Source organism: Eretmochelys imbricata, chromosome 2, assembly GCF_965152235.1.
Source record: "Eretmochelys imbricata isolate rEreImb1 chromosome 2, rEreImb1.hap1, whole genome shotgun sequence".
Classification (NCBI taxonomy): Eukaryota; Metazoa; Chordata; order Testudines; family Cheloniidae; genus Eretmochelys; species Eretmochelys imbricata.
In genome coordinates, this window is record NC_135573.1 from 180,874,682 (window position 1) to 180,899,442 (window position 24,761).

The window sequence follows — 24,761 nt, forward strand, 5'->3', positions numbered from 1 at the left end:
AACCATGCAGTGGGAAGTACAGGCCATGGTGTCATGAAGGACTACAAGAACCCCTGGTGTAGCCCAGTGGTTTTGGTTCCCAAACCTCCAAAGGGACCACTCGATTTTGCATGGATCTAACATAAGAATGGCCACATTGAGTCAGACCAAAGATCCGTCTAGCCCAGTATCCTGTCTTCTGATGATGGCTGGTGCCAGATGTTTCAGAGGGAATGAACAGAACAGGGCAATTTATCCCGTGATCCAGCATCTGGCAATCAGAGGTTTAGGGGCACCCAGATCATGGGGTTGCATTCCTGACCATCATGGCTAATAGCCATTGATGGACCTATCCTCCATGAACTTATCTAGTTTCTTTTTAAACTCAGTTATACTTTTGGACTTCACAACATCTCCTGGCTATGAGTTCCACAGGTTGACCATGACTTTTGTGTGAAGAAGTACTTCCTTGTGTTTGTTTTAAACCTTCTGCCTAACAACTTCATTGCGTGTCCCCTGGTTTTTGTGTTCTGTGAAGTTGGTAAATAACACTTTTTTAATTCACTTTCTCCACACCACTCATGATTTTATAGACTTCTATCTTATTGCCCCTTAATCACCTTTTTTCTATGCTGAACAATCTCTCATATGGAAGCTGTTCCATTCCCTTACTCATTTTTGTAGCCAATCTCTGTACCTTTTTCATTTCTAATGTATCTTTTTTGAGACAGGGCAACCAGAACTTCATGCAGTATTCATGGTGTGGGTGTACTATGGATTTATAAAGTGACATTATGATATTTTCTGTCTTATTATCTATTCCTTTCCTATTGATTCCTAACTTAGTTAGCTTTTTTGACTGTCACTGCACATCAAGCAGATGTTTTCAGAGATCTATCCATGATGACTCCAAGATATCTTTCTTGAGTGGTGACAGCTAATTAGTACGCCATCATTTTGTATGTGTAGATGGGATTATGTTTTCCAATGTACATTAATTTGCATTTATCAACACTGAATTTCATCTGCCATTTCAACACCCTGTTTAGGGAGATCCCTTTGTAACTCTTAGTTAAGACCGAAGTTGACTACAATCTTGAGTAATTTTGTATCATCTGCAATTTTGCCACCTCACTGTCCACCCCCTTTTCCAAATCACTTATGAATATGTTGAACAGCACCAGTTCCAGTACAGATCTTTGGGGAGTACCCTGCTATTTGGGGAGTACCCTGCTCTCTCCATTGTGAAAACTGACCATTAATTCTTCCCTTTGTTTCCTATCTTTTAACAGGTTACTGATCCTTCCCTCTTATCCCATGATTACCTACTTTGCTTAAGAGCTTTTGGTGTAGGTCCTTGTCAAAGGCCTTCTGAAAGTCCAAGTACGCTGTATCCACTGGATCCCCCTTGCAACACATTTGTTGACACCCTCAAAGAATTCAAATGGATTGGTAAGTCATGATTTCCCTTTACCAAAGACATGTTTGTGAAAGCACCCATGTATATCGTGTTTATCTATTTGTGTGATAATTCTGTTATGTACCATAGTTTCATCCTATTTGGTCTGGTACTGAATTTAGGCTCACTGTCTGCAATTTCCAGGATTGCCTCTAGAGCCTTTTATAAAAATTGACATTATATTAATGATCCTGCAGTCATCTGGTACAGAGGCTGATTTAAGCAATAGGTTACATACCACAGTTAGTAGTTCTGCAATTTCATATCTGAGTTCTTTCAGATCCTGGAGATTCCTTATTACTGTTTAATTTACCAGTTTGTTCCAAAATCTCCTGTATTGACACCTCAGTCTGGGGCAGTTTGTCACCCACAAAGAATGACTCAGGGAATCTCTCTCACATCCTCTGCAGAGAAGACCAATGCAAAGAATTCATTTCGCTTCTCTGGAATGGCCTTGTCTTCCTTGAGTGCTCCTTTAGCACCTTGGTCATCCAGTGATCCCACTGATTGTTTGACAGGCTTCCTGATTCTGACATACTTAATTTTTTTTTTTTGCTATTAGTTTTTGTGTGTCCAAATTATTTTTTGGCTTGCCTAATTATACTTTTACACTTGGCTTGCCAGAGTTTATGGCCCTTTCTATTTTCCTCCATAGGATTTGACTTCCAACTTTTAAATGATGCCTTTTTGTCTCTAACAGCCTATTTTACTCTGTTGTTTTAGCCATGGTTTTTTGGTCATTTTACTATTTGTGTGTGTTTTTGATTTGGGGTATACCTTTAGGTTGAGCCTCTCTTTAGGTATTTTTTAAAAGTTTCCATGCAGCTTGCAGGCATTTCACTCTTGTGATTGTTTCTTTTAATTTCTGTTTAACTAGCTTCCTCATTTTTGTGTAGTTTCTCTTTTTGAAGTTAAATTCTACTGTGGTGGGTTTCTTTGGTATTTTCCCCTCTACAATGATGATAAACTTAATTACATTTAAAATGGCTGTTACTGAGTGGTTCAGCTATTTTCACCTCCGAGACTGGATCCTGTGCTTCACTTAGGACTAAATCAGGAATTGCCTTTCGCCTTGTGGGTTCCAGGACTAGCTGCTCCAAGAAGTAGTCATTAATGGGGTCTAGAAATGTTATCTCAACATACTGTCCTGAGGTGTCTAGAAATATTATCTCAACATACAGTCAATATGGGGATAGTTGAAATCCTCCATTTTTGTTAGGTATCGTGTTTTTTGTATCCTCCCTAATCTCCCTGAGCATTTCACAATCATCGTCACCATCCTGGTCAGGTGGTCAGTAGCATATTACTACTATTATACACTTATTGTTCAAGCATGACATTTCTATCCATATCCAATTTTGGGATAGTGTAGTTTCATTTTTAAAAAGGCAGTAAAATTGGAATCAGTTTGATTTGTCATTACAATATTGAGTAATAGTGAGTCTGGTAAAAGATTGTTGGCCGGAATTTCTAATAGTCCTGGAAAAAATATTTCATTTGATTCTAAGATAGAAGGGGAAAAAAGGTGAGATTGGAGATGTGGTGTGTCACCTGACTACTTTACAAAATTGGCAAGGCCATAGGGCACGTTTTTCTTCCACTTAAAGAACAGAAACTGGTAGGCTCCCATATGGACCAAATTATTAAATGCTGTAATTACAGCTTGCAAAATGCCTTATGATTAAATGGGCTATATAATAAGACTATATCAGACGAGGAGACTGATCATGTATCTCCTTGATCAGCTAGTTTAACCGACATTCCTCCAAGCATAGTGATTGATCCTGTACTATTGAAATCAGTGGAAGCTTTGCAATTGACTTCAGTGGGTGCAGAGTTGGGCCATGCTGCATATATCAGCTATCTATTCAAACAGCTACAAGACTTCACCAATGACATGAAATTAATACCCATTTGCCTCATTTGCAGAACTGAAATAAAAAAGTGAAACAATAAAGCTGTATCTTTCTTTCATTACTTTGATGAGTGAGTTTAATTTTTGATTAATATTGTGTTTATATATGAAGGCATATATATCCATTATATCATGTATTGGTTTGTGAAGGTGGCAAGGAGTGACCAAGGATGATGATAGATGAAGGGTTGCAGAGGAACAGAAGGAGAAAGGAGATTCATAGATTTCAAGGTCAGAAGGGACCCTTGTGATCCTCTAGTATGGCTTTCCATACTGTGCTGGGCCGTTGATGGGGCTCATGTGCCCATAGTTTGCCCTCCTCAAGGAGCACATGAGTACATAAACCCCAGAGGGTATTACTCCATTGTCGTGTAGGCCCTCGTGGACCACAGAGGCCGATTTATGAATGTCAGTGCAGGCTGCACTGGAAAAATTCATGATGGCAGGTTTTCTCGCTGATCAGGAGTCTACCTTCGTGGACAGGCTGAGACACAATTCCCACCAAATGACATTGTCCTAAACAGAGTTACTGTCCCCACCATTATTTTGGGGGACACTGAGTACCCCCTTTTGCCTGGGCTTTTGAAACTGTACCGTGATCTCAGAGGCCTTGGTAAAAGAAGGTTTAATTACCAGATTGAAGGTCTACAGGCCTGTTTGGATTCCAGCATCATCAGTGCTATGCCGCATTACTGTGGCTGTTTGTGCTCTTCACAATCTTTGTGGAGCTAAAGGTAAGCCATTTCCCCCTGAATGGACCTATGACAGCGAGGGGCTGCTGAACCGTGCACTCAGCCAGGAAGTGCCCCTCCCACAGCTGGAGCTGGATGCACCTGGACAACAGAAGTCAGGGATGTTTTGTGCTCCCACATTATGAATTCTCCCAATGGAAGTGGGAGAATAGTACTTCTGTGAATGTGCTTGTGCAGAGGAAGGTGTCCCAGAGCCCAGGCTCCAGCCTGAGTCTGAACAGCTAGACTGCAATTTTATAGACCTGCAGCCCAAGTGCGAGTCAGCTGACAGAGGCCAGCCATTGGTGTTTTATTGTGGTGTAGGCATTCCCTTAGTTCCCCAGCTGTAAAATTCAGAAAGTAGTATTTCAGTGGGGTGCTGGGAATAAACACACTGAAGATTGTGAAGTGCTCCTTTACCTTGCTAATAGGAGCCAGATAAGTCCCTAGATAGATATAGTTTGAATGTGTCCCTAAAGGGCTTTGCACCCCTGAGCCATCCTGCTAGTGCAGGAGCACACTGCTTAGAGTGGAAAAAGCACTTGTTCTGTAGCACACCTGACTCTTACTGAGGTATAATTCATTGTTAAGGAAGCTCACTCCCACCATAGCTGTTATCCTGCTGTGCTGAACTTCAGGATAGGAACTCTAGAGAAAGGATGACACTGTTAGGGTTTGTCTAGATGGGGAAATCCACCTCTGGAATCATACTGCTATAGTTACATTGGTATAACTCCCCAGGGGGGTATATAGAGTGCCTTTTACTGGTTTGGCTTATATCACTTTCAAAGTGCCAAAAGCTAAACCAGAAAAAGACGCTCTTATTCCAGAATAAGTGTATCTACCTGGAGAGTTTTATCAGTACAACTATAGCGGTATCATTATACCAGTATAATTATACTGGTAAAATTCCCCATGTAGACAAGCCCATAGATATTTGCTTATTTGTTGTCCGACAAGCCAACGCTGTGAGAGAGTGAGTTAGTAATATGTCATTTCTTATTATAGGTGTCTATTTGTTTTGGGCCACATCCTGCTCTTGTTTATACTGGTGTCAATCCAGAGCCTTTCGATTAATGTTGCTGGAGTTGATTCAGATTTCCAGTGGAGTAAATAGCAGCCCAATGTGGCTCATATAACTACATGAAATGTATTCATACATGTGCCACTTCAAAGAAAACGTTATTTCCAGAATCTGATCTCAGGCACTATAAATAGAACATTGCTTACCTGGCTGTTGGTTGACAAGTGCCCTGTGTGCTCTGCTTCATGAACTAATTGCTGTTTACATTATCAAAGAGTAGGGACCTTATCCGATGTGGAGTTCCATTGAAACCAATGGGACTCCACACATGAGAGGGGGTGCAGGCTAAGCCCTCCAGTAACCTTGGGTAAGCCAGTTCCCATCTCTGTTTTCCCCTCCCACCCTTTCTCTGTTTTATTTAAATTGGAAGCATGCTGAGGTAGGGACAGTCTCTCACTATGTTTCAGTGCCACTTTTAATGCAGTGGGCCCTGATCTTTGGTTGGGACCTGTAGGCACTACTATGCTACAAACAATAACACTGTAACTCATTAGGCAGAAAAGATAAGTGCCACTTAAGAAAACCACTGACAGATGACCGGGAAGCTCTGCACAGAATGCTATGAGCACAGAGAGAGAGGGTGTACGTGGGCCACTTCTGCTGCTCCACCTCCACGTGCTGCGTTGAGAATAAAGCTTCATGGCATAATGATGGTAGTGATGACAAGGGTAGTAATGCTCATGGTAATAAGGACAAGCAGGGATTCCATTTCCATTACAGGAATCAATCGATGCTTTTTTCTTTTTCCCTTTTTTTAAAGTAGGTTCTGCAAGGGCCAAGAGCTAGAACTCCGCAAAGGCCGTTAGAAATGAATTTGGAAGCAGCATGGAATTTTAAAATCTAATCTGTAATTTTAAAAATGAAAACTAATGTGATTTGTGTACAATACATTTCCATTAAAACTCAGAGACCACTCAGTCATTTCATCTCCGGGTAGTCAAGATTAAAAGTACAGATGCACTCCTCCCCCTACCCCCTCCACCCTCAAGGAATTTGTGTTTGAAAGAAACCGGATGTGGCTTTTGGCATGTTATAGGCTTTTCTCTGGATGGAGCATGAGATGAGCAGAAACAAAGACACCATTCAACCAAATTTAAAAAAAAAAATGTTTTTAATTGATGTGTTTTAAACCACTGTTTGAATTCAATGCTTGTGAAAGGTTCTGGCTTCAGAGCCAGACAGCCAGAAGTCTTCTACTTCTCCCAGGAGGAAGATCAGCATGGGCAGCAGCAGTTCAGGCTTCCTATAACTCCCCATCAATGCACACAATTCAGATTTGGAAGTACCATCTCTATAGATTAGTTCCGTCTCTGTGTTGGTTTGGTTCCCAGCCCCTATGTTGAAACTGCTAACCAAGGTGCCCCTGTGATGGGGTTGTCCTTTCTTCACACCTAGATGGCAAGGAAAGTGTTAAAAACTTGCAGAGGACTTTCCCCACCCCATAGAAACTGCCAGGGCTGCTAATCAGGGAGGGAGAGTCCTCCAGAATGGGCCTGTTAAGTTTTAGGAATAGAGAAGAGGGAGCCATGGGCTGCTTGGTACTCATGATAGAAACAGAATTTCTCCTCCACTTGTCCAGAAGGGAAAAGGGTTTGAAAAGCTCCTGAAGCCAAGGCTCAGACAACACTGCTGGGGAAGAACTGCTGCCTGGAGCAGAGACCCTTTTTTGTGGGGACTTGGCTGAAGTAAGGTACATTTACTTTAGACTGTGCCTGAGAGAAGTTCCATTTGTATGTGTTGCAATACTTGGAAGCTTGAGAATTAAGTTTGTTTTCATACCAAAATGTCTTCCCTTCATTGTACTCACCCACTGGTCTGTCATAGGCTTGCTCAGGACTGCTGGGTGACAGGGATTATGTTTTTGTGCATGTTGTGATGTATGGCTGTTTTTAGAGAAAAGAGGAGTAAGATTGCCCCATTTTCACAAGCAGCCTCTAAAGTTGTGACCTCCAAGCTGATCATTCAAGTTTCTATTCAGACAACTTTGTGTTACAAGGTATGAATAAGTTAGTGACAATTCACTTAACTTCCCCCACTCTGCACTGAGCCCATCAGATTGTAGTGGGAACACCAAATGGTACACAGACTGGAACAAAGGCTAATTATCCTACAAGCAGGGATGGCATTAAAATAACAAACTGTAGTAGACAAGAGATTAAGTTAGGGTTTGGGGTGGGGGAACAGCAAAGCCTGTATTCCAGAGAGAACTGGAAGGAAAAGAGGGTGGTTAGCAGAAAGGACTTGAGCAGGAGAAAAAGGGATGTGGAACAGAAAAAGTTAAGGTGTGGCAGCTGAGAGAGAAATGAATCTGAGAGCGGAGGAGGAAGAAGCTGATGATACTCTGGCAGTCAAGAGTAGGAGTTTGGCCTCTAAAAAGGAAGGCCTTACAGACCGAGAGATGGCACCCAAATAGGCCCTGAGATCACAAGCATAGATACAGAACTTTGAGCCAAAGAGCGGAGGCTTCTATGCAGAAGTGAACATGGAGGTGGGGGCTTAGAAACAAGGGAGAGAAATAGAGGGGGTATATCTCTATGCTTTGTCTGTACACACACACACACAGTTTTGTATTGCTTTCTAAATAGGTCCTTGTGGGGGAAATGGCTCAATACTTAAAAAGTATTAAGACTAGAATTTCAAAGGAACTTAAGGAAATTAGGTCCCCAGTTCACATGGAATTTAAATGGGATTTGGGTGCCTAACTCCCTTAGGCCTCTTTGAAAATTTCAGCCTAAAGTGATTTACTTTAAAACTCTAAGCAGTTCAGAACATATTTTAAAACGCCCACCACCCCAAACTTTTGACACAGGTTCTACTTCCATCTCTGCTCAGGGTAAGCTCTGTGAAACTGTGACCTAATGCATAGCAATGGCATGTCAAAGATAGTATTACAACCCCAGTCTTGAGTGCAATGCTAAATCTCCTGTCATGCATGGAATGTAATTACCATTAAGGCTGAAAAATGAGGGAGATGAACAGTAGTGGCAGTTTTTCTCAAGTTTACATAAACACTGACTACAAGACGAAGGCAGGAACATTAGAATCAAAGGGCTCCTGTCACATCAGCGCTTTAAATCTCTAAGCAGCTCCTTGAAAATCATCTGGCCTCGGTGAGCACAAACAGCCGATAAAAGCCTTAGCTAAGGTCTGCTGTTATCTGCTAATTTCAGGGCAGTCTTGCCCTGTAGCCACTGTCCCTAGGAAAGTAGCGATTTTGGCACTTTCCCACCCCCCACCCCCCTTAACAGTTACAGTTTAAAGAATTGCTAAGGAGGCAGAAATTGCTTCCTAGGTGTTTGAAAACCAAGACACTGTAACAAATAATGAAGCACCTTTAATGAAACATCTGCATGATGTTTGTGTACAAAACGCATCTTTTTTTATATGGTAATATTTAAAGACTTAGACAACGTGAAATGCCATTACTCCTCTTGTTTGCACTAGTAACTGTGTCCTTAGCAGAATGTCTAAGTGGCTTCTGGATTTTCTGTAACGTTCTTTCTATCCCATCTGTGGGACTTACTTTTGGGTTGGGACAGGAGTTGTCCAGAGCTCAGAAGCTTCCATTTCCAAAGGTTCCAACCCCCGTGAATCCAAACAAATATTCATATGAACCTGACAAACTGAAACTGCTGGGTTCTGCACTAGAGCTAGTTGGTTGAAAAATTTCCATGGGAACATTTTTCTGCTGGAAAATGGCAATCTGTCAATATCTAAATGTGCCATGGAAAAATGTCTATTTAAACAAAGTTCAGATGGAAACCAGGTCAGTTTCCTACCAACTCACCAGACCACCTCCTCTGCAGGACCATCTGGTGGACTGCAATGGAGGCAGGACTCCCAGGGTCTCTGGCTTTGAGTTTGACCTGTCAGCTGGGCAGCTGCTCCGTGAAAAATTCCAAGATTTTATTATTGTTGTTCCCACTCCACTGTATTCTGCACACTTCTAGAGTGTAGGAATAGCCATGCCCAATGTGGGGGTAGGGGAACAAACTACCTAACCACTAGAAACCACTTGGAAATGGTTCGGAGATTCTAAATTTACCAGTGGAACTAAATGTTTTGGAGTTCAATTAAAAAATGATTTTAAAAGCCGTTCTGCTAAGGCCAGTTAGGATGAAGAGGTTTGAATTGATTAGTGACTTTCGTAGCATAGACTCAGGCCTTATGCTGTCAGTCAACCTGTTGCTCCTATAGGATGAGCTGCATGACCGTGTAGGAGGAGAAAAGGGGAGCAATCAAATGGCATTTGTTACTGTCAGAAGCATTTTGGAAATAGTCTGGTTGAGTGTTGGCATTAGTGTGGCTGAATATGCAAGCAGTGAGGTCAGGTGGTAATGGGAAAGCCTAGGGGGCTTTGGGATGGTAAGATAAGCCCTGAAGGAGAGGGTAATCAGGAGCAAAGAGGAGGATGGGAGTCTAGCCGCTAATGAATAGTTAACAAACAGATGGACTGACACAAAAGACAAAGGAAGGATGGCCTTATGGTTACGGCACTGGCTGGGATACAGATGATCAGAGTTCACTTTCAGGAGCTGCCACCATGGGCAAGTCATTAATCTCTCTGTGCTTCAGTTTCCTAACTGTAAAACAGGATGACAATGCTACTTTCTTCAGTCACATCTATATCTACTTGGAATATAAACTCTTCAGTATGTCTCTCAGTTCCACTCGCATCTGCCACTTGATGCTACCTGGAAGGATTGTGGGCCTGTTGCCACCTTCAGCATCCTTGGTGGGGCGGGGCGCCAGGCAGAGCCACAGCTTTCTAAAATCCTGGATGCTTTCAGGAAGAAAGGATTCGTTAGTGGACTTCCTCCCCACACACTGCAGTGGAGAACAATGCATCCTTGGTGATGCTACCACTGCTAGGTTTTGAGGTTTGTTAAAAAACAAAACAAAGTCTCTGAGACTCAACATGCAAACATTCCTTTTGCGTAAAAGTGGCTTCTGCTAACCAGCCTAACTACACGGGGCAGGCTCGGCCAATCAGGAAACTAGAAAAAAACATCATGTAGCTGATTTGCCCAGTTGCAAATGATCTAGACAAAATGCAAAAAGGTAAAAATTTACCACAATTCTGTAGCAGTTCTTGAAGATGACAGAAATTGTCTACAAAATCATCTTGAATTTTTAAATACTTTTCTTCCTTGTCACAAAAATGGTTGTGACTTCTAAAACAAACATTGTTCATTACAAAGACTTTTTTTGTTGGAAAAGGGGCTGTTTCTCTCAAGATTTCCACCACAGTTTTGCATATTCAAGGGTTTCATATAGTACAGCTCAATGTTGAATAAACTTCTGGATTCTTGTTGCTTATCTGAGCTTGGATCTCCAGACCTTCTAGAGGTTCACCCATCACTAATGTTCAGAAATGCTTTATACTACACGAGGATAAATGCTAGAGACTGACTGGTACTTTTTCTGGACTATCCATGGCTTATTTATGATGCTATAAAACGAACCTCTAAGTCTTTGATCCTGCAAACCCCTTGTGAGTGTGTGTCTTTACTCAGGTGAGTAGTCCCATTTAGCTCAGTGGGACAACTCACATTTGCAAAGCTGCTCATGTGTGTAAGTATTTTCACGGCTGACAGAATTTATTGTCTTAGGTCCCAAACATAGAAAGACTGTCCTAATCCTATAAATGAGTCACAGGTATTCTTGTTCCAACATGGTGGTGATCGATACGAACAACTTCATTATTTTGTTTGTAAATGATGTCTGTCTTCTGACAGAGCTTCATCTAACCCTAACCCTGAGGGGAAAAAAGATTAAATGCATTGCTTGACAGTACCTATTAAATATTTATTAACATTTTCATTGGAATAAATGTATTAATGTAAAACTGCAGTACTCAAGTGGAGTTGAAACACTCCCAGAGGCAAGTATCCTTCAGTACAAGTGAGACAAAAATTGGACTCTTTAGAAATGGTGAGAATGTTCCTGAGTGTACAATCCTTTTTGCAGTGTGACACAGCTAAGCAGGACTTTTATCAAACTGGCCTGGCGATAAAAGCCTGGGATTGCGGAAGACCAAATGGAAAAACTAAAAGCGGGAGAAGATGGTAGTTGTTAATGAAGTGTAATGCGCTGATCATTAGCTTTACTCAAGTTCTGTATGTGGCTGCAATAAGGAAACATGCCTAGTGCCTCCTGTTAACAGTTTGTGCTCTTATCAGAGGTCATATTTATTCATGAGGAGCTTTCTGAAATGAAAGGATTGCAGCAGGGGATAAAAGCAGAGGCTGAGTTGGAGAACCAAACATTCCTCAGAGTATTCATCCTCCCCAGAACTCATTTTGCCTTTCATTCCACATGTGAATAGTGTGTGAAAATAAAACACCGCTCTGCTATTCCCTACAGTATCAGGGCCCAAAATGGGTTTGACCCCACTGAAAATAATGGAGTGAGATCATTCACATTTTTTCACTTCCTCTTCCAGTACCTTCTTCACTTAGCTTTTCCCTGGTTAGTTTTCTCCTCCGTTTAATGTGATCAAAACTTCAAGAACCAAATCATTTGTCTGTCTATCTCTTTAAACTCCCCACTCTTCATTTAGATCATTTTCAATACCTTTAGGGGGATATTATCAGATATAGACAGTCATCTTTTTTTAATTAATACAGAGAACCAAAATTCTGAATGACATAATAGAAGGTGCCTAAGGAAGAACTATGAGGTAAGATAACCACAACTTTTAATGGTTATTGAGACAAAAGGCCCAATGATTTGATTTCAGTGGGAATTTTCCCTAAGTAATATCTGGAGGATTGGGCCTGTATGTTAACATTTATGTTCTGTCAAATGGAATGCAAACACTTATGTGGACCACAAGGATGCATATCACTAACAGGTTCAAACTGATACAAATATTCAAAATAAGAGGGGGTCACTACGCTAGGAATACTTGTGCAGTCTTCAGTATAGTAGCTCAGAAAAGTTCCATTTAGTATCTCTGATATGTAGCTTTGCTGTTTCTAGCACATGGTGAGAGAGTTCAAGAAAGCCTGTAAACATTCCCATGAAGTTTTTGAATGAATTCTCTTCTATCATATTAAATTCCCTTCTGTGTTTGCTTTCTGTGAACACTCAGGTAATCAGATTTTACTGATACATATCTTCATAGGAAATCAAAATCATTCATATATGTATTCGTAGAAACCAATTTTTACTTGCACATTGCATGAGCCTTTGTGCCAGAACAGCTTGCATGCTTATCCAGTCAGGGAACAGAAACAACGCCATGTGGCTTACCTGACCAAACTAACCAATACAGCTCAAATATTGAGTATCATTTTATCTCAGAGAACTGTTTGTGATCAACTTGCAGAGATAAAATCTTGGGGGGGAGGGGAAAAGTCTGCAAATACTTTGGAATAAGAGCTATGCTGGAGGAAATTGCCAATTGCTGACAAAGACGCTAAATTTATCACATTATTTGTGATGGGTGGATGGATCTACTGTTTTCTTTTCCTCTACTAATCTGTGAGCAACTTTAACCAAAGAGTAGCCAAGATGTGCTTGTCTATGTCACCCATGGACACAGCATCATTCTCTAAATGCCCCACCTCTCTGTAGTCCAGAATATTGCATGGCATGTGTGTAACGTGGCATTTAGCACATGACCACCAGTGGGATGTTGTTTAACCAGCAGCAATCATTTCTTATAACCCATTTCCTGATGTTCTTTTTTCAAGCTAAGGTATAACATTGCATGAATGACTCCATGTTTCACACAACCAGCCGAGGACTATGATCAAGAGGTTTTACCAATGTGTATTGGGTGTGATATTTAATCTGAAAAGGATTAAAACATAAATTATATAGAAACTTGGCATGATTCCCCTCTCACACCTAGTTTACTCCAGTGTATCTCCACTGATTTCACTGGAGTTTCTCCTGGTTCTCACCAGACTGAGGAGAGAATTGGGCTCCAAACCTTTAGAAATGAGACCTAAAGCAAGCTTTTTTTGATCAACAGGCCAATAGTATTTTCAATTGACACTGTGAATTATTTAATTTTATTTAAAAGTGCCTTATTTTAAAACATAATTCTTATCTCCCCCCTACAGGAAGCACTAAGTCTATCTTCTAGAGTCATCAAGCAATGGGCATTTGGGGAACTTGGTAACACTTCCTTTTGCAGACACCTGAGCTTCATTAGCAGAATATAGATTTTAACAGATATGGCCGAAGCATCTGTCTTTTAAAAAATCAAATAAAATTGGGCAGAGGGAATTGGGAACAAGGGCCTGATCCAAAACCCACTGAAGTCAACAGGGAGACTCTGATTTCAATGGGCCTTAGATTCGGCCCTGAAAGAATAAAGGAGTTTGCACAACATAAAATATGAAGTTAAAGGGATACTGTATGTTAATTAAGGTCATGATTTTGACCTGTACTAAAATTCCTTCTTCATTCTACAGGAGCTATCCACCCCAGGGGGATGGACAGTAAGTGAGGCAATGGCAGATGGGAGTCTAATGCTGACCCTACCTAGGGGGATGTGCAGTAGACATGCTCCCTTTGTCTTCCAGGGCATTTCAGAGGATAAAATTCCTGCCAGAGCTAACCCATGATCAGGACAGCTTTATATCACCCCCAATCCTGGCATGTTGTTTAGCTGTGCAATCTGCCACATAATGTTAAATCTACAGCTGTCAACATATTTCATCAAAAGTTTATTTACAAAAATGGTTTTTCAAAGGAAAGGATTTTTTGGTGAAAACTTTCATTTTTTTCAAAATTTGGATTTTTTTTTGAGATATATAAAGAGAACTCTCATTTCCAAACAAAAACAATATTTCATTTAAGTAGAAAAAATAAATAAATCAGTGGTTTAGTTTTTCAATGAAAAACCAAATATTTTCATTGAAAATTTAGGGGGAGGAGAGAAATTACCTTTTCCAACCAACTCTGGAATTTGATGTAATTTTAAAAGATGTCATTTGATTAAGTGGAACCCACCAGTGCTAAACTGGTTGCTAAGAAGGTGTCATGTATGGGTTATGTAACCTCTTTGTGTTTGATGATTACAAAATATCTTCTAATCTTAGCAAATATAAACCCTGTGGCCTGAAGCTTTAGAGGTTAAGGAGCTCTCTGCTCCCATCTGTTGGTGAACAGATGGAAGAACATCCATCTACACCAGCTATTTACCCAGAACTCCAGATGGACAAAAGCTCCAGAAGGGGAGGAGCTCTCTTCCACATCTATTGGTGGAAGAGAGGGGGGAAGTATAGCTACAGAGAGATTCCTTTGCATAAATTCTCTACCCCAGAATTCTTCCAGTGACACTTTTTGAGAGCCACCACAACTCTACCCAAACTCAGAACTGGTTGGGAAGTGACAGTGAACTAAAAAAGTGACAAAGTCAAGGTTAATCTGTGCAAAGGAATGCATCACCAATGGCAAGGAGTTTGCTCAGGAGCTTTATATGCTACTGGTTCTCCTCTTCTGAGAACCCTGTGTTGTTGGAACAACTCTTCAACAGAATAGGATGCAGAAAACAGTAGAGTGACAGAACCGACTAAGCCACTAAGTGAAGCTGAAATCACTACAGCTGGGTTAAGTGGTGAGTTTCAAGACAAGACCAAGTAACCCTTCCTAAGGGATTGCAGACAGGCCTGCTCAAGAGCACCTCAGGATTCTGGGACTATAATACTGGCTGATACCAAAGCATGAAGGAGTTTAGGAAATGGAGATGGGGGAAGTGATACTTACAGAGAAATTAACCTATTAGACATTCACATGGGGGAAGGGAGGAGAGAAGAGAGTTAACAATCTACTGCCAAAGTTACTGTTTTACTTATCATTCATTTAAATGTATTGTTGCGGTGTTTTCCCAAGTTGATGCTATATATATCACACAGCTGGGGAAACCATTTAAAAAATATTGCACTTAGTTTTAGTCTCATTGTAGCTACTAACTTTGGATTTAAAAGTTAAACAGAATTGTTGACAAGGCAACAAAAACATTTCTTGCATAAGTATTAAAAGAGAGGGTGACCAATATAAAAGGTAAGAGAACACGGCTGAGTTGATATATTATAGGGTTATAGAGGGTACACTGTTGTTGCTTTTTTAAAAAAAAACCCTATATTTTAAAAATCAGTTTATCCCTGTATTTTTGCCTATATTTACTCAAATAGTTTAGTTAATAATGTAATTCAGGCAGTATGCACTCTGACACTATGGACTTCAGTTTTATAGGACGACTTTTAAGCAGGCAGAAAGGGGCAATGAAGTGAAAAATTGTATATGTAGATGGATAGGGGGCATAAAGGTTTTCCTGATTCTCCTAAGCTTAAATGTTGTTTTACATTTCTACAGAAGTATATTATACCTTACCCAAGAAAATCATTTGCTCCACATACACATCTCAGGTACGTGTGTTTGAAAGCTGAGCCTTACATGTTTACGAATGCTCAGAGTTGCAAGCCAGATTTCTGCACCGTGACTATATTATATGACTACTGATTTATATTTGGCTCCACCATGCAATGTTGTTTTTGACCTATTTTGCTGGTGATATTGGGTACTTTTATTTGTTGCTTTTAAACTATGTTTTTTAAAAAAAATTAAAAATATATAACTACAGTTTTACATTCATAAAGAAAAAGACTGTGTTGTGTTTGGAAGCAGGGGTGGCAGTGGCTGCAGGAAGGACTTGTCATTTGCTCTCGGAGTCTATGTTACCATATTATGAGGCGGGATTCTGTTCCCAATTAAATGGATGACTAAACTACCATTGTCCTTCACAGGAGATGGATTTAGGGTTGCCAACTTTCTAATGCCAGAAACCTGAACACCCTTGCCCCGCCCACTGCCCTGCCCCTTCCTGAGGCCCTGCCCCTGCTCACTCCATCCCCTTCCCTCCATCACTTAGAATCATAGAATATCAGGGTTGGAAGGGACCTCAGGAGGTCATCTAGTCCAACCCCCTGCTCAAAGCAGGACCAATCCCCAACTAAATCATCCCAGCCAGGGCTTTGTCAAGCCTGGCCTTAAAAATATCTAAGGAAGGAGATTCCACCACCTCCCTAGGCAACACATTCCAGTGTTTCACCACCCTCCTAGTGAAAAAGTTTTTCCTAATATCCAACCTAAACCTCCCCCACTGCAACTTGAGACCATTACTCCTTGTTCTGTCATCAGCTACCACTGAGAACAATCTAGAGCCATCCTCTTTGGAATCCCCTTTCAGGTAGTTGAAAGCAGCTATCAAATCCCCCCTCATTCTTCTCTTCTGCAGACTAAACAATCCCAGTTCCCTCAGCCTCTCCTCATAAGTCATGTGTTCCAGTCCCCTAATCATTTTTATTGTCCTCCGCTGGACATTTTCCAATTTTTCCACATCCTTCTTGTAGTGTGGGGCCCAAAACTGGACACAGTACTCCAGATGAGGCCTCACCAATGTTGAATAGAGGGGAACGATCACGTCCCTCAATCTGCTGGCAATGCCCCTACGTATACATCCCAAAATGCCATTGGCCTTCTTGGCAACAAGGGCACACTGTTGACTCATATCCAGCTTCTCGTCCACTATAACCCCTAGGTCCTTTTCTGCAGAACTGCTGCCGAGCCATTCGGTCCCTAGTCTGTAGCGGTGCATGGGGTTCTTCTGTCCTAAGTGCAGGACTCTGCACTTGTCCTTGTTGAACCTCATCAGATTTCTTTTGGCCCAATCCTCTAATTTGTCTAGGTCCCTCTATATCCTATCCCTACCCTCCAGCGTATCTACCTCTCCTCCCAGTTTAGTGTCATCTGCAAACTTGCTGAGGGTGCAATCCACGCCATCCTCCAGATCATTTATGAAGATATTGAACAAAACCGGCCTGAGGACCGACCCTTGGGGCACTCCACTTGATACCGGCTGCCAACTAGACATGGAGCCATTGATCACTACCCGTTGAGCCCGACAATCTAGCCAACTTTCTATCCACCTTATAGTCCATTCACTTGCTCTCCCCCATCCTCGCTCACATGCTCATTTTCACTGAAATGCCCAAACAGGTATATTTATTGTTCTGACAGATGTATTATGCTAATTTCAAGTTTTATTTGTTACAGGACGCTAGAGCTGGCAGGAAAATAGTCAAAAAGGGTAATTTTGGAAAAAATGAAATTTCACAAAGGTTTTCATGATTCTTTCCCTCCCCTCTTCCCATTTTTCATAACCAGCTCCATGTTTTTTGTTCACTGAAGTTATTGTAATTTTATGTGTGGAATTAGGACCACACATTATCACAGCTGCAGTGGGTCCATTAAAAGCCCACTCCTGAAGCCCAAATAGAAATCCATAGAGCACAACCACAGAAATGCAAGGGTGTAAACTTGAGAATCAGTTGACAGCCCAAACATCATAGAATTTCTAGTTATCTGCTTTCTTTTTTGCTTAGAACACAAGAATCATCTCCTATTAAAATGTATATCCTGGCCTCATCTTATCTCAAAATTGTAATCCAATGTTATTTGAACTGTTTTATCCCACTTGTGCATTTCAGTATCTCAAAGAAATGGGAATGTGTCTCTCAAAGTATATATTTAAATCAATGTTCAAATACACACCAAGATCTACGAATGAATCCAAAAGGAAATTAGAACAATTTAAAATTATACACATTTCAGAATTCTGAATTTGGCCTGTTGGACAATGTATACTGGTGGTATGGGAAGACATGTTGTAATCAGACACAAATTTATGTTAACGTCTGAATATCTGAAATCTTAGGCTAAACTTTATAGGTTTTCTAGAAATGTCATGAGTATATTTGGGACTACACAATCTTCTTTTCTTTTCTTTTTTTGGAAAATACAGAGCCAAATTCTACTCTGTTACATCCATGCAAGGAGTTCCAATGACAGAATTGTTTACTTATTTTCCATCACTATAACCTTTGACCAAAATTCTCAAGTATTTCCTCTGTTGTCTGTTGAACCAACCCTAAAAGAGTTTCTAGTCTTTTTTCCCTCTGCAGTGATGACCTGTATCTGTACACAAGGGACCACTTTTTCAGAAATGTTCAAGCCCCCTCAGCTGTTCTTAATGGGAGCTATTGGATGCTGAGCACTTCTGAAAAATCTGGCCCAATTGAGCCTAATTATAGTTAACAAGGGAAAATGGTAGAAACTACTTCCAAATAGGAAGAGGGGTGTGGGTGTCTATCTGTCTGTCTCTGGCAAAAGCAGAATTAATGAGCACCGATTTCCCTTGCACAATTGAGGCTTTGCACAAAATGTGAAATATCATCTAATGTTTAGTCTAAGTCCAGCATTTTATGCAATGAAAGGAATAGTGTCTTTTGGTTTCAGGTGACCCTGTAGCCCATTTATTGAACCTGCCATGCACTCTGCCATTTTATCTCTGAACAATGAGGTTGAAGGAGAGAACTTCAGGTTGGAGATTCTACCACCCAGGTGCTCACTTCTATTGGCATGATTAAGTTAATTACTGTAGTATGGTTGCTACTACGTCAGCAAACCAAGCACTGGATTGATGTTCTCTGCAATATGAAGATCACTGTTTTCATGGGACTTGCTTCAGTAGATGTTGGAGAATGACCTTTAATCACAGCAAGGACTTCATGCTGTTCTTTTGTATTCCACATGACCTGGGTCGCACATGGATAATGCAGAACAAATTCCTTGTGTAATGATCTTGGCAAAACCTTTGATGAATGTGCATTCGAATGATGCCCCAACAACATGAACTAAGCAGTTTCTCTGAAATATTCTACTGCAATGCTTTCCTCGCATTTTGTATTTTCACATGTGAGAGATGGGGAATAAAATATCCACCGTTCATCTATCTTCATGTGGTTGTTCAATCACATTGATTACACTGAGCTCTGCTGCTTACATGCCTTTTCCTACATGTCTATAAAATAGTTTAGTCCTATTCTGTAACTATATATTAAATGGTATGATATGTGAGCAAGGTCAGAAATACAGATAAGGACATGTGGGAACAGGTTGTAAATAAAGTTCTTTAACAGATATATAGGACATCATAGATGCCCCAGGGAAACAACAAAACCTTTTATTAAAGACAGCATTTGAGGGAGTTACAGTGACATGTAGGTCCTGATCCCAAACTCACTGAAGTCAATGGGAGTCTTTCCATTGACTTAATAGGTTTTAGATCATGTCCTTATCTTGAATAGGTTCCTGCCTTCTGGCATACTGCAAGTCTCCTGTTTATTTGTTGGCATTTGGTGAGGGAGGTGGGTAAGAGATGTGATGGCTAGATAGGGTAGGCTGGTGTTCTGGTTTGAAGGGTTATATGGTGTCAGGGAGTTGATATCAGGCATGACATTTTATACCTTTCCATTTCTGCATACTAATTTTTTAACCAGTTTCCCAATACACATTTTCCATGTAAGCCACCCCATAGGGATGTTATGTGATCACAAATGGGAGAAGAGGTAATTTGTGCCACTATGAATGGGAGGGCAAGTGTCCGTGAAACCAAAGCCCTCTATGAACATATGGTCCAGACCATATTAAAAATGGGAATTTTTTTAATTTAAATTTTAAATTTATTTAAATTATTTTATTTAAATTAAAAGCTGTCAGGATCAGTGACAACAAGGCTGTTCTGCTACTTCCATGCCAATCTCATGCCTGAAAGGTGCCGGGGGATGGTGGGTAGTGTCTATTTATGCTTGCATTGTTCTTTGCAGTTACAAGCTTGGCAGCCTGCTCCAACTAGCCATGGGATGGAATGGAATGGGGACTGTCTCATAGATTTTTATGAGAGCCCTGAAACTGCATGTTCCTTCCCTCATCTAAGAGATATTATATCTGTATGAACAGTGCCAGTACATTAAATAGTCCTGATTTCAGCCTCCATCAGGAATAACTGTGTAAGGGCAGTTACTCCAAGCATTAATGTGAAGTAAATTCTAGACTGACAATACAACAGACAGTTTAACTTAGAGTCAGTCATACAGTGTGTTTCCATCCTGACCCTGAAAGTTCTCTCCATCCACCACATGCTCCATTTTCTGTTTTGCAGGAAATAGAAGGAAAGAGCAATCTATTTAGACTGGAAACCCCTTGGACAGGCCCTTCCTGGCCAACCCCCAACCTACCTTTCATCACTCATTCAGTGTCAAAATGTACTCCTGCGTCCAATTGGCCAATCATGCCAACCTACATCCCCCACTTGTTAAAGAACCTCCTTCATGCTTTCTCCCATGCTGCCTCTCAGGCTTGGAAGGAGCTCCCTCTAAACATCCACAAAGATACTTCCTTATCCTCCTTCAAATCCCTCGTAAAAACTCTCCTCTGCTGTGTGGCCTGCAAAAAAACTTGACAACAGTTAGGACTTGTGTATGCCTCAGGAGCTGCAGCAGCATAGGAATGGTGCCACAGCTATGCCGCCATAACCCCATAGTGTAGACGCACACTAGAGCAACGGAAGAGGGTTGTCCATTGCCATAGTAACTCCATCTCCCCGAGTGAAGCTAGCTAGGTTAGCAGAAGCATTCTTCCATCGACCTAGTGGCGTCTGCACCATAGCTATGTCAACCTAACTTTTAAGTGTAGACTGGGCCTTATGTTGTGCTGCACCAATACCACGGCCAGTCATGCTGACCAATACTGTCATTGTTTCCTTGTACAATCCATTGGTCTGCCTGTATCCAGACTTTCTTTTTGTTCTGTGTTTGTACAGCACCTAATACAGCAGGGTCTTGGTCCATGTCCAGGGCTCCTAGATGCTATGATAATACAAATAATATATAAAAAGAAGACAGAAACAATCTATTAGGATGACAAGCTCTTTGGCACAGTCATTGTGTCCCCCTCTGGATTTAGTTTTCACTGGCAAATGTTTGGGGGGGTTTTGGGGTTTTCCTGTGAAAAAATGTCAGCGAAAAGGAAAATGTTCATTTTCACAGAAACATTTCTTCAAAAGCTTTTGGGTTTATATTGAAAATCAGAATTTTTTTTTTTTTTGCATTTTGGGCAACTGAAAAATTACAACTGAAAACTGACTTGGGGTAGTTTCACTAAAAAATCAAAAACCCCTCCATTTTTAGGGCTTGGTAAAAATTTCATCAAGTAGATGCTTCCTGTGGAAATTTCTGTTTTGACAAAAAAAACAGGGGTGCAGGCTCCAAGTGGCATTTATGTCAAGTGGCTCCCAGAAGCAGTGGCATGTCTCTTCTCCAGCTCCTATGCATGAAGTGGCCCCCGACCTGCGCCCCGGAGCAGGGCCATGCCGTGGTTTCTGGGAGCCGCGTGGTGCGGCCCCTGCCGAGCTGTGTGGTGTGGCCCCCAACCCAGTGTCCCGGCTGGAGCGCTGGAGTGGGGCAAGCCCCAGACCTTGCTCTCCAATGGAAGCTTGCGGGCTGGCTTAAAACGGCTCTTGGGCCGAATACGGACTGCGGGCTGTAGTTTGCCCACCCCTGTGCTAGATATTGTACAAACATATAGTGAGAGCCACTGTCTTGAAGACCTTACTGTTTGAAGAGACAAGTAAAATAAGGGGTGGGAGAGGAACTAGAGGCTCAGAGAGGTGAAATGACTTACCCAACATCACAGGGCAGGGTAGTTGCAAAGCCAGGAATAGAACCCAAGTTTCCTTATGGTTCCCTGTACACTGAGCCACTGAATAAGCACCTTATTCTGCAAACTTTGTGCAACTCTGAGTAGTCCCACTGACTTTTGTTCTCCCTCACTATGGTGGCCACAGGAAACATATCTGCTGGCAATTTGATTAAAATGAAACTCTGAATTTTTGTTTTTGGGTTTTGGCAATAGGCTTTTTAGCTAGTTGACAGATTTCTTTTTGCACTTGGTTTTCATTTTTTTAAAAAGCCTTGGCGTAGGTCAGTGTGACTGCCCTCTTTGGGAAAGTTATTCATTTTAAAACAGTGGATAATCATGAGCAAAGGACCAAACTTCTGGGCTGAAAGCAAATTTGCTACATGTTCCAAAGATTTTTACTCAAAATCTGAGCTAGCCACAAAAATGTATGCTAGGGCTAATGAGGATGAGTGCTCTTTTGAATGGAATCCACACCCTTTAGATTGGTGTATTGCGAAAGGGTAAAAATACATGGTTAGATTGGCTCTTTCAGTGGAAAAAAATCATGCCAGTTGGTCAGAGAGGAAGAAAACAGCAAGGTTCACTTTGTGGGATCATCCCCTCCGAGAGGGGTTTGGTGGCCCAGTGATTCAGGACACAACTCCTCTGCAACCCTGCAAGGAGATGCAGAGAAGAGAAACTCATCTACACAAGGATCTCCTTTCTATACAGCAAGGCACTTTTATGGTGAGCAGCTGTTTCACTGCACCCCCACCACCTCCTACAGGATTTCTGCATGAAAAGCTCTAGGCTCTGCAAGAGGATGCTGCTGTGGAGAGTGCCACCTTCCCATGTTAAATTTTCCAAGGTTTGAGGTCCTCTTCTATCAAACAAGTAAATGCAGCACAAAGCAGCAGCAACCCAGTGCTGCCCCCCTGCTTCAACCCTGACCCGGAGGGAGTGCCAACAGGTAATACTTGGAGGTTTGCTGTGTCTCAGGGTGCCTATATTTCCCAAGGAGAAAATGGGACACCCCCAGACACTCACCCAATGGGCCCCCCATGCTGTTGCTGGTTGTTGGAACCCTGCCCCCTTCCTCACCATGCAAGAGGCTGTTGCAAGGTCGCTGGAACCCTGTGGCATCTCCGCTCGCCCCCTCCGCACTGCACCCCACCTTTTTGACAAAAATGGGATCAAGTGAGCAAGAGCAAACAGGACAAATGCCTCCTTTTGGAAAAAAAGTCAGGACGGCCGGGACAGGGCTTAAAAAAGGGACTGTCCTGGTCAAAATGGGACATACAGTCATCCTACTGAGTCTCCCTGTTTATTCAGTTCTTAGCCTTACTCTTGTTGTCCGTTGCACCACGCTCAACTTATTCTGAGGCTGAGTCTTTTGTCTACATCCTCCTTCTCCTCCCATGCATTTTTCCATGCAGTAATGCAGACAGATGTACTAATTGTGCCATATCCAGAAATAAAAATATTCCACGTAATTTACTATGTAGTGGAATCAATCTGAGGCTTGGTGGACCAAGACGGTACATATTTAAAATAGGGGCATTCCTCCTGTAGAACTATGTATAGAGAACTATGCAGCACTTAATTTGTAATGAAAGAGGTGCCGGGGTTCAATCAATTAGGTGCTGGGGCTCAAGCGATTTTTTTTAACATTCATAATTGATGCGATAAGCCTAGAGGTGCCAGGGCTATGAACTGCCAAGCCTAGAGGTGCCAGGGCTCAGCTCTGGCATGCCCTGGCATAAATTATGCACTGGAACTGTGCAAATCTTAATGTCCACTGTGTTTGAGGTTTTTCTGCTTGTTTTTAAAAATAATAAATTCAGGTCTTGTTTACCCTGTTTTACCTGGAAGGTGCAATGGGCAACTGGAAAGCTAGTAGGAGGATTCTCGAGCAAGTAAAACCCAGTTGAGAGGGTAAATGATTTTTATTCACTCTGTTTAAAAACCCTTCTGTTCTTTGTTAACACCTATTTAACTCAAATGCACTATAAACAGTGGGGCAGAAGGTCTGTTTGTCAAAGCGTCAATATGCCTACTTTTTCAGTTAGAAGCTGGGAAAGCTCAAAACACTCTTTGTCATAATGAGAGAATCCGCCATCAAAACAGGAAAGGCAAGACTTCATTTTTCCCTTTGAGATAAAAACAGGGAAGGAATTAATGTAGACCTTGGATATTCATCATAAAGAAGCAAAAAAGGACACAGTCCCCAGGAAATATTTTGACAGCATCATGCCTTAATTATAATTTAGGTTTTAGGCATTTAGGCAAGGAAGAAGTGATTGTTTACATTAGGTTTGATGTCTCATTTATGCTTTTTTAAAGTGAATCAGATAAGAAACAGGTAATTCAGGATTGAGCCCATAGAAAGGTCCTTAACCCTCTGAAAGAGCTGTCCATTCTGGTCCTTATCTATCAAAGTACCTAGGCATGTGCTTAACTTTAAGCATCTGAGTAGTCCCATTGAAGTCGCTTAAGGTGTTTTGCTGAGCTGAGACCAGAGTGCTCAGTGTTATGTAAAATTGAGCCCTATATGTCTGATTTGATTACACTCAATCCAACTCACACACCATGAAAGCCTGTGCAAAGCCAAAAAAGCCCTATAAAATTGGTTGGTGGGCAGAGGGTAAAGGTTTGAGGGGATCTAGTTTGGAAGTTCAGTTGTAGTTTATGGACTCTGGTCCTAGATTGCCTGCAAGTTTAATGGAGAAGAAAAATAACCCAGCAACTAACTTCTGTGTGTGTTGTATTCTGGTTTTTGCTCTGCTGTTTAAAAAAAAAAATGTATTCACAGAAATCCAGTTAAGAAAATAAGAATTTACACTATTCTAAAAAAGAATTACAATATCTAAAATACTGCCAGTGTCAAAGTTCATTATATAAATACACCTACGTGGTTGCCCACTGAGACACACTCCTCCTGGAATTGCTCATCCGGTTGCTGCAGGAATACAAATGGCTACTTTATCTAAGTGATAACTGCAGCCTATGAAAGTGTGTTAATTGTGTTCCTGTTTTTCTATGAATAAACTCTAA